General features: G+C 41.9%; 1 protein-coding gene across 3 annotated transcripts in view; it reads left to right on the forward strand.

The window, feature by feature from the left end:
• FUT8 (fucosyltransferase 8) overlaps positions 1-15489 on the forward strand; it is a 277116-nt gene that overhangs the window by 178849 nt on the left and 82778 nt on the right. The window lies entirely within an intron of this gene.

Below are 15489 nucleotides of genomic sequence, written 5' to 3' on the forward strand. Positions count from 1 at the left end.
AGGTACAAGTTTGCAAGGTCTTGAAATGACTAAGGTGATCAAGTGCCATGCCTGTGTTTTTTCAGCTGTAAGATTGCAAGTGAGAGTCAACACCAGAGACAGAAGCTGCATTTTCTGTCTGTGCTGTTCTTTTCTCTCCCCTTTTCTGTGTGTTTGTCTTGTTTTGTTTTCCAAGAAACCGGATCAGACTTTAACAGCAGCAATAATAACAGCTGCAGTCCATCTCAACTAACTTTTTCTCTTTTTCCCAAAAAGGACAGTTGTTCCCATGTAATAGATTGTCAGAATAGGGACTGGGGGTGGGAGGGTTCCTTCTAAAATCTGTCTCCATCTAATGTTGTTAAAGTGAAAGCCTGGCTTATTACATTACATTTCAAATGCTTTAGCTGTTTTTTCCTTCTTTTTCTGTATCTTTTATGAAAGGTTTAAAAGATTTTTAATGGTGTTTACCATTAAAATGGTACTAAGCAGGCTGAGGTCTCTGTGTATACAAAACCCCAAACCTTGTTTCCAACTGTTTAATGTTGGACAGTTACATAGTCACGTTAATATCTTTGGCAAATACATTCCATATAAATTAATACAACAGCCCCTCTTTGTTTAGGTCAAGGAAGCAACTCCTCTCAAATCTATATTAAGACTCACTGTGTTAAGGGATCTGCAGGGAGTTCTTAATGACCTCCAAAAAACCCTTCCTGAATTTTTCAGGCCTGGTTAGTGCAAGTGAGTTTTACAGGATGGCTTATTTCTCAGCTAACAAAGTATGCAACTCTTTGAGTTATTTTAGACTTACTTAGTGCCTCTTTTTACCTTGAGACTACCTTTTCAAGCATAAGGTTATTAGCTAGAATTTTCAAATATCTTCCAATGGCCATTAAAGGCACCCATGTTTGCAGGGGATATGATTGGGGGTGGAGGGAAGGGAGGCTGAGATAATGTTGTACTAGTTATTCATAGAGTCATATGTTTCATAGATTTTAAGACCTGAAGGGATATTACATCATCTAGTCTGACCTATACAACACAGGCCATAGAATTTCATTCAGTTCCCTTGCATTTAGCCCAATAATATGTTTCACTAAAGAATATTTTTATGAAAGGCACCTGTCTTGATTTGAAGACATCATGAGTTGGCGAATCCACCAGTTTGCTGGGTAGTTTGTTCCAATACCATCATTATTAAAAATTTCTAATGTGAAGTCTGCCTTTAACTTTTGGCCACTGTTTCTTATCCAGCAGACAGAAGAGTCTTTTAAGTCATCTCTCAATCTTCTTTTTGATAAGCTAAACAGATTGAGCTCTTTAAGTCTCTCACTATCAGCATTTTCTCTAGTACTCAAATCATTTTTGTCTCTCTCTTCTGCACCTTCTCCAATTTTTCAACATCCTTTTAAAAATATGGACACACAAGAACTGGACACAATATTCCTGTATTGGTCTTGTCAATACCATTTATAGAGGTGAAATCCCTTTCCCACTTCTATTTATACATCCAAGGATTTCATTAGCCCTTTTTGCCACTGTATTGCACTGGGAGCTCATGTTGAGTTGCTTGTCCACTGTGAGCCCAAAATCCTTTTCAGAGTCACTGGTTTCCCAGATACAGTCCCAGATTCTATGGGTACTGACTTCATTCTTTGTTCTTAGATGTACAACTTTGCATTTGGTTGATTAAAATACATTTTATTTAATGGGCCCAGCTTACCAAGTGTCCCAAATTGCTCTGTATGACTGCCCAGTCCTCATCACTTTTTATAACTTTGCCAACCTTTGTGTCATCCACAGTTTTTTACCAGTAGTGATTTTATATTTACTTCCACATTACTGATGACAAAAATATTGAATAGCATTAAGCCAGAACTGATCCCTACGAAACTCAACAAGTAACACCCTATTCATTCATGACTCTCAACACACAGTCAACCTGTGGAACTCTTTGCCAAAAGATGTTGTGATGGCCAAGACTATAACAGGGTTCAAAAAAGAACTAGATAAGTTCATGGAAGATAGAATCATAGACTGACCCCACTGACTTTAGGGGGGTTAGGATTTCACCCAGTATCTCTGCCATTTCCTTCAGTTGTTTCTCCCAGTCACCAACGTTTTCTCTTTTCACTTTCAGTCAGCTAACAGTTCCAAATTCTGGTTTCTGCTAGATGCTGATACAGCCTATCAACTGTAGCATCCAAATCTAAAGATAGAGAGATATAGGGTCAGATCATCCTATATGTAACTGGCAAGCCAGGGACTCTTCTGTTGGGTGTATAAATATGAGAGAGGTTGAGATATGTGGAAAATTATCTTTTAATGGGATGCCATCAGGTTTCAACTAAAGATGATGCAAAATGCTATAAATGTAATTTAATTGTTCAATATTTTATATTAAAATTAATAGTAGTAATCCCATTATGATTAAGTATAGGGAAATCATTGTTTACTTTTTTCAGCAAGAGATTCTTTTAATCAAATGATTTTTAATTCAAGCCAGCAGTCCTGAAACAAAGATCTTTGATTTTTAACAATTTGTATTCATTTGCCCACAGACAACTATACATGCAACATTTTAAATTATTTAGATCAAATAAATGTAGGCAAAGGATTATAGGAACACAGGAAACACAGCATAGTGTCTGTGAGATGATATATCAGATCAATAGAAAAAATATGCAAACGTCAGTGTAAAGCCACAAACCAGCCACACTGGTTTTAGTAAATACAGACAAAAATGGATAACTAGAATTTTCTACAAAGTATCTGTTATGATCAGGGCACACAATATATCTAATTCACAAATGCATGCATTGTCTAAGACAGTTTGCAAGTTACTTGCAACACGTATAGGACAGTCGAGTTCTCTCACAGGTTCCACACACCTGAAATTCAGTAGCTAGCTCAGAAAAAGATGAGTTTTTTGTACTAGTTCAGAGGAAACTTTAATTGCTTGTTGTTCCTATAATCTGTAAAACATTCAGTTAGTGTCTTGTAGAACCTGTGTTCCTTTTAGGTAAAATTAATCTCAAGAATCTGTTTCTTACCCTGGAATAGGAACATATTTAAGAAAGGGAGGGAAAAGGGTAAAATAAAATCCAACCTATTACAAACATCAGTAATACTAGACATAACTCATGTAGCTCTAAACATTTGTTAATAAAGGACAAAAAGGTTTCTAATTTGAGGGAGATACTTGTGCGTACCTTAAATCACTTCAGGCTGATGCTGCCATAGAACCGGTTTCAAAATCAGTTACCTTCAAACAGCCCCATTGTGGCTCTCCCCTCAACTGCTCCGCACTTATTAAGCACCAGTGAGGACTTAACTTGTAGAGCTTAGTGTTATAAACATAGAATCATAGAATATCAGGGTTGGAAGGGACCCCAGAAGGTCATCTAGTCCAACCCCCTGCTCGAAGCAGGACCAATTCCCAGTTAAATAATCCCAGCCAGGGCTTTGTCAAGCCTGACCTTAAAAACCTCTAAGGAAGGAGATTCTACCACCTCCCTAGGTAACGCATTCCAGTGTTTCACCACCCTCCTAGTGAAAAAGTTTTTCCTAATATCCAATCTAAACCTCCCCCCCGCAACTTGAGACCATTACTCCTCGTTCTGTCATCTGCTACCATTGAGAACAGTCTAGAGCCATCCTCTTTGGAACCCCCTCTCAGGTAGTTGAAAGCAGCTATCAAATCCCCCCTCATTCTTCTCTTCTGCAGACTAAACAATGCCAGCTCCCTCAGCCTCTCCTCATAAGTCATGTGTTCTAGACCCCTAATCATTTTTGTTGCCCTTCGCTGGACTCTCTCCAATTTATCCACATCCTTCTTGTAGTGTGGGGCCCAAAACTGGACACAGTACTCCAGATGAGGCCTCACCAATGTCGAATAGAGGGGAACGATCACGTCCCTCGATCTGCTCGCTATGCCCCTACTTATACATCCCAAAATGCCATTGGCCTTCTTGGCAACAAGGGCACACTGCTGACTCATATCCAGCTTCTCATCCACTGTCACCCCTAGGTCATATCAAAGGCTCCTTTGATACAAAGATATTTTTAAAGAGAAATGAAGCAAATTATTTTAATTTTAAAATATTTTTGTTCTATTATATCCCTATAGGTGGCTCCAATCTGAAGTTGGGTGTGGAGTTGGGCTTTGACAGAGAGCAAGTGTGTGTAAAATGGGGTGGGGGGAGTTTTTCAGTTGTTATATGATAATCATCGCTGTTACCTTTACTGGTTCAGCATATAATTCTAAAAACTAAGGGCTAGATCTTCAGCTGGTATAAAGCAGTATAGATCCATTTAAATCAATAGCCCTGTGCTGATTTACATCAGCCGAGGATGAAGCCCCCAATATTTGTTTGCAGGTCACCTTTAATATTTCCCTTCTGGTTTTAGTTACCTGAGGTTTGTCTCATTGGTACTGTCCTCTTTCTAAGGTTGATCTTGTAGAAGAGTCAAGTCAGTTTGTGTTCTTTATGCTTATTTGCTACTGCCAGTTGTCCTCTTACCTCAGTAACTGGGTATTGTTTCCTTCCCATAATAAAAACTATTGAATTAAAGGAAAGTATCAAAGAAAAACAAATCCCAGTGTTGGTGAAGTCAGTTAGTAGACCTTCCACTCCATGCAAATAGCTGAGAAAAAGCCAAATAAAAAGAATCAACAGATTCAATAGATAGCTTTTAGGAATTTTTCACATTTCTTTGTAGAGAGAATTTCATTGTAACCTGTTAAAATATCTAGAGGCTGAGAGAAAATTAGTGCCGTAGGCACTTAAACCTTTTTTTCTTAGGGAAGTCTGATATGCAAAAATAAATAAATCAAATTGGTTAACATCAGTATTTTGTTTTAAAGTGAGATTATACAACCTGGAGTATTCTACTCTGCTGTAAAATTTTCTTTAAAGACAGATGATCTTGGCATAGTTTATTCAGAATTTACTGTTCTAGGATTTTTGAGGGAATTCTATGTATCTCTGAGATCTCTTCATAGGGATGGCTGTTGTACTTTTAAAAAAAAAAACACACACAAAAAAACCCCATATATCTTAGGCAAAAGCTTTATTTGTCTCTGTTATTTGTCAGTTTCTTTTCCTTCAGTGAAACTTGGGCTCCAGTGTTAATACCTACTACTGGATGTAGAAGTCTTGGACCTATTGTATATGTCATACCAGTGCTCCTCAGCTAAATTTGATGTCACTATGATTACATTTTCTGTTTGGTTCCCTGTGCTGACATCCATCTGTGTCACCTGGAGATTATGTGAAAATGTTTTTTTAATAAAATGGATGTTTTAAACAAAATACTTTTTTTCTGCTTGCATGGTCGTTCGCATGTGCAATTTTACCACTAAACAAGGCACAAAATATCAAGTAAACATAATTGTGGGGAATCTCTGAGAGCTGTTAGATGTTTAAGATCTGACTGAAATATTTTCAGTTGCCATGGTTTCATATTGAAAAAATGGTTTCTGTTTACTGTGAGCTGGCAGGAAACAGCATATGTAAAATTGTTGGTTGTTTTGTACTAGAAAAAACCCCCGCATGGTACGTCAAGGATATGTCAAGAGGTTTATTTTTTTAATTTGTCCTTTTTAATTTGTCCTTTTAGTTTATTATATTATCTTACTGAGAAAGATAAAAAAAACAAATAGGCAAGAAGATATACTGTACTGGAGCTATATTGACATGTTCATCTGTTGTTAAGGCTGTGTCATAGTTTTGGAGATAACCTCTAAAATTATCATCTTAAATTAGATGTCAAAGTTTGGTTTGGACTGTAACATTATCTAGAAAATTTCAAGCAGCGGAACTGTTCAAGAAAATGTATATAAAAACATACTTAACATTTAGTATTTATAATCCAAATGATCTGCTGGAGCTTGTAATAGGGTTACCAGGCATATATGGAAGCTGTTTGGTGCAAAGACATCTCACTGGTGAGCTGCCACTGTGTCTCACATGCAGTTCTCCAGATGTATCTGTGGATACTGATGGGCTGGCTGTGCAGGTTGAGGAAAGGAATCTCTTTCCTAATTTTGAGAAATGGGGGGAAAAGCAATTCCAAGTTTGATGAGGTAACAGATTCAGAGGAGACAAAACTACAATAAGGAAATGGTTATAAAATCTTTTCTCTACTGCTTTGAATATGTATTATAACCCTCATTCCTTGCTCATGTTCTTGTGTGGGTGCTTGCTGTCTCTTTTTGAAAGTTTCTCTTGTCTAGTTGGACCCTTTCCCTCAACTCCTTATCCTCAGAAGCCTCACTGCCCTTCTCATCAGTAATTGCAGTCTAATAGCCAATTTAAATTCACTTTCTTTTGTAAAAATCTAACTTTGGAGTATTAAATAGCTCTTAGCTTAGCTTTTACTGTAGAAAGGTGACTTTAATGGATGTAAAGTGTAGCTGAAATGGCAGCATAGTGGTCTTTGGTAGGGGACAGTTTAAAACTCTCATTTCCCTCATGCTACCCCTGACTCTTGCCCCATCCTCCCTGTCATGGGATTACTGTTCCCTTTAAAGGGAGTCAAGGCCTGTGATGAGCTAGTTTAAGTAGCCCATCTAGACAGCTAATTGAGTAATGAGCACCTGGGTCTGATAAAAGGCCATCAGGACTCAGGTCTGGTCTACACTACAGAGTTACATTGAAGGAAGCCGCCTTACGTTGACCTGTTAACGTATGTGTGTACACTACCAGGTCCTTTACATCGACTTCTGTAATCCACCTCTGCGAGAGGTGTAGCGCTTAGTTCGATTTTCATGGCCCGACTGTGAAGTCATGCAGACGCAGCGTTGTGTAATTCGACTTAATTGGCCTCCAGGTGGTGTCCCACAGTTCTCATCTGTGACTGCTCTGGAGATCATTCTCAACTCTGCTGCACTGCAGCCAGGTACACAGGAAAAAGCCCCTCCCCTGCTAAAGCCCTGGGAACTTTTGAATTTCCCTTTCCTGTTTGATTAGCATTGGGAGAGTGCCAGCTTGAGCACAACTGATCATGGAGACTACACGCCCTAAATGTGCTCCAGCCTGGTCTGCACAGGCGGTCGTGGATCTCATCACTGTGTGGGGAGAAGAGTCTGTGCAGTCAGAGCTCTAATCCAGCAGAAGAAACGCTGACATCTATGCAAAGATCGCTCGTGGAATGGGGGAGAAGGGCTACATGAGGGACACAGCGCAGTGCTGTGTGAAAATAAAAGAACTTCGCCAAACGTTCCAGAAGGCAAGGGAGAAGAACAGTTGTTCTGGTGCTGAACCCCACACATGCCAGTTCTACAACGAGCTGCATGCGATTCTCGGGGGTGACCCTACCAGCACCCCCGCAAGCAATGTGGACACCTCACAGGTGTGTGAATCTAGGAACAGCAAGGAGGATTATATGGTGGATGAGAAGGAGGAGGAGGAGGATAATGGGAGACAGGCAAGCAGTGGATCCATTCTCCCCAAGAGCCAGGAAATATTTTTAACCCTGGAGCCCTATGGGTCACAGGAGATCACCGTGGTGGATCGTGATGCTAGGGAAGGCACGTCTGGTGAGCATACAGTTAAAATGAAAGTCCAGTTAAACTTTAGCGGGCAAACACATTCGGAGGTATTGCATGCTTACCGTGAAGAAAAAGCGAGGTGCTGTGGCTCTCTGCTTACAAGAGGCAGCTCCAGCTACGCAGAGGGTGGCCCCTGGAAAAGAATGTTTATGTGGACTGGGATAGCCCGGGAATCCTCCATGGATATCTCTAGGAAACTTTCATGGAGGTACTCTGCAATCCTTTGCAAAAGGTTTCTGGGCAGGGCAGTCTTATTTCTTTCACTGTGGTAGGACACTTTCCCACACAACTCCTGAATTAATTCTGCTGGCATCATTGCAGTACACAGCATAAGGACTGGGTCTATACCCAGATGCTTGCAGCATCTCCTTCATTTCTGCCTCTATTACCCTCAGGTGACTGATATCACATAGGGTTGCCTAGGGGAAACGGGGCAAGTTCTCATTAAAAGTGCTCTGACATGGGGAAAAAAAGGGCAAATACGCACCCACCCCCACATTCCGGATTGCCAAATCATGCATCCACTAATGTGCCTTTACTGTGCTCGGCATAGGTTGGCAAGTAGTTTAAAGTGGCTGATAGGGGACTGGGGTCCCATAAGAGAGATTCCGCAATTTGGAAGTGAAAATGTTCCTCCCTTGCCCCATTCGTAAACAGCTTCCTGTGGTGCTATGGGGAAGAACCATTGTTTGACTAGCTACCTGTGCTCCCGACATGAGCCTGTCATAAACTTCATTAAAAGTGAGGTCACCCATGACCCGGAGGGGCCTACTCACCATGGCTGGAACAGCAAAATGACACAGTGAATGGTTATGGATTCTTGTTATGTTATGGCTTGCACCTAGTGTAATAAAGGTTTTTGGTTTTTGGGTTTTTTTTTTTAATGAAAACTGCCTTGCTATGGAAACATATTATTTGTGTACAATGGCTCCTTTATCTTTTTCCCCTGAGTGACAGCTGGAAATGTGTCCTTCGGCGGGTCATCAACACCTGAAAGCAGACTTTCAGAGATTAGGAGGAGGAGAAAGAGAATGTGGGAGGACGTGTTCACCGAGACAATGAACGCCTCCAGGACAACTGACGCAGAGCTGAGAGCGTGGAGGTTTTCGCTGTCCGAGAAGATAGATGTGGACATAGAGAGAAAGAAAGCTTTCAATGAGCAAGAGTGTGCGACGCAGGATGAGATGCTTGGATTATGAAGGACCAAGCAGACATGTTGAGGTATCTGGTTGAAATGCAGGAACAGAAGCAGGAGGGTAGAGTCCCTCTGCAGACCCTGGTGGACAGTCAGCCAGCATCACCTGGCGCAAAATCACCCTCCCTCAAACGTTCCCTGAGGCATGGGCGAAAAGTTAATTATCCCTTTCACTTGGGCGAAGGGGGGAAGGGTACAAGGAACAGAAGGCACCCATTCAGAGACCTTTGGTGGTCTGGAATGTGGTTATGTTACACAGCTGAAAATGTTTCTCCTGTTCTAACTTTACAATCCCTTTCCCCCAAGGTTACCTTTTCTTTCTCTTCTCCCTCTTTACTTATGTTTGTTAAATAAAATCAATGGGCTTGGGCGGGGGTTGGCTTTACAGGGACAGTGATGCCAATTAGGTGAAGGTTTGGGAAAGCACAATCCAGACAAGCAGCTCACAATACTGTGACTCATTATTGAAATGGCTTTTCAAAGTCTCGCGGATACACAGTGCCCCTTTCTTATTATTGCCCTGGTGTCTGGTTGCTCAAAAATGGCTGCCTGGCGATCTGTCTCAACTGCCCACCGTGGAAAATTTTCCGTCTTTTTTTGACAGACATTATGGAGCACACAGCAGGCAGCTATCACCATGGGGATGATCTCACTGAGGTCCAACCTTGTTAGTTCTCCAGCGCCTTTTTAACAACCAAAGGCATTTCAACCACCATTCTGCACTTGCTGAGCCTATAGTTAACCGTTCCTTACTGCTGTCCAGACAGAGGGTGTATGGCTTCATGAACCATGGGAGCAAGGGGTAGGCTGGATACCTCAGGATAAGTGTAGGCATCTCAACATCGTCAATATTAATTTTGTGGTCTGGAAAGAAAGTCCTGGATTGCAGCTTTTTGAACAGAACTGAGTTCCTAAAGATGCGCACGTCATGAACCTTTCCCAACCATACTATGCTGATGTCAGTGAAATGCCCCCTGTGGTCCACCAACACTTGTAACACCATTGAAAAGTATCCCTTTCGGTTTATGTAGTCTTTGGCAAGGTGCTCTGGTGCCAAGATGGGGATGTGTGTGCTATCTATCGCCCCATTGCAATTGGGGAATCCCATTGTGTTGTGGCAAAACAATCCACTATATCCTGCACATTTCCCAGACTCACTACCCTTCATAGCAGAAGTGGATCAGTGGCCTTGCACTCTTGGAGCACAGCAGCTCCCATGGTTGATTTACCCACTCCAAATTGATTCCCCACTGGCCGATAACTGTCTGGCATTGCAAGTTTCCAAATAGCGATCACCACTCGCTTCTCCACTCTCAGTGCAGCTTTCATTTTTGTGTTGCTGAATTGCAGGGCAGGGAAAGCTCTGCACAAAGTTCCTGGAAGGTGGCCTTCCTCATTCAGAAGTTCTGCAGCCACTGCTCGTCTTCCCATACCCGCAAAACGATGCAGTCTCACTAGTCAGTGCTTGTTTCACGGGACCAAAAACAGTGCTTGACAGACTGCAGCTGCTCTGTGACTTTCATCAGCAACTGTGAACTGTTTTTTTCAATGGCTTGCAGCAGGGCCACTTGCAGGACATTGCTATGTTCCATGCGGCGGCCCCTACTTTGGCTCTGGAAATACTGCAAGAGAAGGTGCAAGGTGTTTGAGGTGCTAACAGCAAGAGTGCAAGCTGAGCAGACTCCATGCTTCTGGGGTTATGGCATACGGGCGGCGATTTCAAGACGCGAAAACCACTGGGTTGTTTGCTGTTGATGTGAAGGAGGGAACACAGTGCATTGTGGGATGCCAACGCAATGTTCCTATTCTCTCCTGCGACAACGTTTTGGTCCCATGAGGCATTGTGGCAAGTTGCACTTTGGGATAGCTACCCATGGTGCGTTGCTTTGCGCATCGATGCAGGTGCTGCTAGTGAGGATGCACTACATCGAGACAATGGGTCTAATGTGGCCACACACAACTGACTTAATTAATTTGGGGGCTTAATTAATTTGTAGTGTAGACAAGCCCTCAGTTAGAGGCACATGGTCAGAGAGAGAGAAGTTCTCCAAAGGGAGATTCGCTCGCAGAATTGAGAACCACACACACCAAGGAGGAGGGCTTTGCAATTCCTCAAACCAAGGGGAAAGTTTTTATTTCAAGTTTATTTTGAATTTCATTAAAGTAGAACACCAGCATGGAATTTAATCTTACATCTGTTTGGATTTAAGGGACCCTGAGAGAAGGGAAACTAAGGCATGCAGTGCCACATAGCTCAGCAGGAGCTGCCACAGGGCAGGCATGCCCACAACACTTCCCAAAACTCCTCCGTCCTCAAAGGGTATGTTAAATATATTATAGTGGCCTGGCAGCACCACTATAAATATAGTCATGACACAACACTAACTCTAAAAGAAAAGGAGTACTTGTGGCACCTTAGAGACTAACCAATTTATTTGAGCATGAGCTTTCGTGAGCTACAGCTCACTTCATCGGATGCATACCGTGGAAACTGGCCGTTTCCACGGTATGCATCCGATGAAGTGAGCTGTAGCTCACGCTCAAATAAATTGGTTAGTCTCTAAGGTGCCACAAGTACTCCTTTTCTTTTTGCGAATACAGACTAACACGGCTGTTACTCTGAAACTAACTCTAAAGGTAGACCTTTCTAAATCCTGTAAAATCAGTATGCTTAATTGGATTCCTTTTAAATGTAGTGTGCCTCAGGAGGGTGCAGACTAGGGTTAGTGATTCAAATTTGGAGCCAAGTAGAGAGATAATCCCCCCCCCCCAGCCATTTTTTTCAAAAAGCGTCTAGGTCTGTTTTTTTTGTGTTTTGCACAGAGCTAGAGATCAAACTGTTGATGTGATGCAGGTCAAAATGGTCTTAATCTGTCGAGTTTACCCAGGATAGCGCACTGTACCCACTAAATCTTTGAGGAACCCAAACTGAGAATGGTATTTAAGAAAATGTACATTTTTACAGTGTGCATGTGCCAATGGAGAAAAACAGCTAGAAGGATTTCCATTCATTCTATTTTATATGCTTTAAAGCTTGACTCTTGTAAGTGATCTAAAATCCAAATGGTTACTTGGCTTGCTTTGAAATTTGGTGTGCCTCATGGGAGTTTGGGGTAGCATTAGTGATCCAAATTTGGGATCATTTGACTAAGGAGTTCCTCAATTACAGAACCCCAAAAACCTTTGTTCCTGCTGCCTTGTACTGTTAAACTTTGAGATACAAATGACTGGATGAATCACAGACCTCTGTGAGAACTGGCTCTTCAATTAACATAATTTAAGGATAAATTAATCACAAGCCCCCACCTAAAACAAAAGTAGTTTTGTACTGAGTGGCTGGAACCTGCTGCAATTTGAGTAATCGGTGACAAATTTATTTTGGGGAGAACATAATCCAAGTCTTTGGGGGGGAAATTAGATGTGAATACTTCCTGAGCAGGGAGGAGTTTTCATGAATGGAGGAGTGAGGGTATAAGGGGAAAGGAATTTGAGGCTGCAGTGAGGGGACGGGGGTCATGGGGAAGAGGTGGTAGGTGAGGGAAGAGAGGTTGAAGGCTCAGGTGAGGGAGGTGTGGGAACTCGGGGGTAGAGGGCTGGGACACTGGGAAGGAGGACATGGGGTGATTGGCAGTGGGACGGGAGGAGATGTGGAGAAGGGGCACATTTCAGCCCCACATCTTCCTTCGTGTGTGCGCATGCCCAAGTCTTGGGGGGGGCTCTTGCCCCTTTTGGAGGTCTGAACCCACTCGGTGCTCCCCTCATATAAGCTGGCATATGGGAAGCTGTGGCACTCTGCGGGCGTCTGAACACCTCTCGCTGCTGTATGTTCTAGGATTTGGGGGCTCATGCCTATCAATAGGAGTTGAATCCCCCACACCCCGTTATTATGAGCTGGGCTTTTGGGGGGGGTGTTGCCCTTTTTGGACGGTCTGAGGCCCCCCACCTGCCCCTCATGTGAGCCGAGATCTGGGAAAGTCCTACCACTTTGAGTGGGGAATTAAGATCAGGCATACTTTATGTATATCACAAGCTGTAAAGCACTCACGAGGGGGATGACAACACAACACTGAGGTAAATGGAGCAATTCACCTGTCCCAACTGTTGTTTCAGGTTATATTCATCTCCATGAGGTGTTCTCATCTGAGAACATCACATTGAGATGAATGGGCCACTTCACACCTTTGAGAGATTCCAATGCTGCAGATGGATGCGTAGAGGAGTGCTTTCCCTCTCTTTCCTATTTAAAGGATGGTGCTTATAAAAGCTCTAAAATATGCATGCTTGCACAGATTTTATTGAAATTTGCTTTACATTACTGGAGTGGTGGGTAGAGTTAGTGACCCAAATTTAGACTCATTTAAGTCAGGGGTTCTGGAGATATAAAACCTGAAAAAATAGCCATTGCCCAAAATGTTTCTAGATGGCTTTTTTTTTTTTTTTTGGCAGAGCTAGAGATCAGACTATTGCTATGATATTGGTCAGAATGATCCCAGTTGGTCAGTTTTTACCCAAGGTAGTACATGGCAGCCACTGAATCTTTGTGGGACCCAAACTGTGAATGTCATTTAAGAACATGTTCACTTCTTTGCTTGCGTAGATGTGCAGTTTGGAAGGATTACAGTCCACAGGTCCCAGTAAAGAAGAAAAAATAGCAGGAGGGTTCCTATGCAGCCACTGTATGCTTAACTGGACAGTTGACGGGAATGTGCCGATGCTATTGCCCTGGGTGAATACCCTGCCATTGTCTATGCCGAACTTTAGTACCTGTGTACAATAAAGAAAGATTTAATAACTAATATTTCTGTTATTCCAACAGCATCTTCAGAAGTTTTTGGAAGGGTTTTTTGTACTAAAGAAATATTTGACTGTGTTTTATGAATTTCAGAGCAAGAGCTCTGCATAGCCTTTTTCTGGAACATTGGTGTTGCTATATATTGCTTTATCCAGTATAATGAATGCATACTTTTGATGATGGCTTGTCTACAGCTAATTTATTTTTTAATTAAAGTTTAGATCCAATATTTTGTTGAAATCACCCGCTAAGATTATAGATTCAGTATTCATACTGATTTGGCCCTTCTTGATTTTATGCCAACCGTTGATCCATTAGAGGTAACTGTGGAGTTAGTTGATGTTTGGAATGAAGAAGATATATTTTGGTGTTCTGTATGCTGTCAGCCTTCCTATTGTGAGACTGTGACATTTTGGGGTTCAACCCAGACCAGTAAGGAGTTGTCATCACCTGCCCTGTAATCCTAGCTTTGCTGCTGTGGCTCACAGCCCAGATACCAATATCCAGCAGGCAAGCATACAGTTCCCTGAATGTCTGTGTACTGTGCAGCTCTGGTTCAGCACTCTGACCCCAACAACCTGCCCCACCCTGGTCTCCACCAGCCTTGGTTACTACTTGCAAAGTGACTCCAGTCCTCCTCCAGAATTTCCCCAAAACTGGTTGCCCTGAAGTGTCCAGCCCTGTCCTGGAACACTCAGACAAATACTAAGGTTTGTTGCACCTTTGAAGAGACAAAAGCACTGTTTATTACTTCAGCTAGAGTTAACAATCCTTTCAATTAAAACAGAGTACTGGTTTGGTTTACATTAAAAATAAATTAAGTTCATTAACAAAAAGAGAGGTTTTTAAGTGAGTTGAAGTACAAGGGATAAAGACCAAAATGGTTACAAGCAAATAAAATTAAAATATGCTTTCTAGTGACTAAGACTTAAAAAGCTACAGTCTTGGTTAAATATAGATTCCTTACCAGTCTTTCTTCTTTCCAGCCGTGGCTGATTTCTCTGAGTCAGGTCCTTCCACAGAAGTATGAGATCCTGGTTTCCCTTGTCTTCCTAGGTGAAAGACGCCTACGTGGCTCTATGGATCCCCTTATATCTCTGAGTTCATTAACCCTGCTTCAAGAAGCAGGATGACTTCATGCTGTTCTTCCCTGCCTGTGTGTTTCCCACCCCTCTGCTGATTTGTATGTAAATAGGGCTTCTATTCTATTGATTCCACAATGCTGTCTTTGGGGCTGGGGAAAAATCTGTTTCTCCCTGTGTTTGGTCACAGACTTCAAAGCATAATATTAGTGAGTATCCATAATTCGTCACGAAGTGTTAGTGCATACACTTCACAATGATATTCATCACCAGTGTGTTACAGGCTTTCATAAAATACATTACTTGATACACTTTTATAATACAGTAGTATTGTATGCAATCAGTTGATTCAATTGCTTATCATTTGAGGTTCAGACCCCTGCAAGAGGCTATCTCCCCGACTCGGTAGGTTCATGGCTTTGTTTACTTTTTATGTAACTGTATTTTCATTGTCTCTGCCTGATGACCAGGCTAGTCAGACAAACAAATGCATATTCCTTTGTCTAAGGCAGACTGGGCTTATGCATTGCTTTCCAAACATATTTTAAGAACGTAATTCTTAAAACTCTTTGAACCTACTCCATATGTATATCATGCAAGAATATTAATGATGATTAGTGAGTCATTAGTTTTCCAAGGATATATTAGATGTCACCTTTTGGGTATATATCATGACAATAGTGTGTTAAGTGTAGTGATTATGTCAGGCCTGACAGGAGTTGCTGTCACAAAGTGGTGAACCACCATGGGCCTCTGTGTCACAGAGACTGAGAAAAATCTCAGGGGACTAGAAGTTTGACTCCTGAGGGTAGTTCTACATTGGACAGTGCTATTGAAGCTCAAGACTTGCTGTCTTACACCACTGTCTTCAGACTACCAATAC

This window comes from Eretmochelys imbricata, chromosome 6, assembly GCF_965152235.1.
Source record: "Eretmochelys imbricata isolate rEreImb1 chromosome 6, rEreImb1.hap1, whole genome shotgun sequence".
In the NCBI taxonomy this organism is placed as follows: domain Eukaryota; kingdom Metazoa; phylum Chordata; order Testudines; family Cheloniidae; genus Eretmochelys; species Eretmochelys imbricata.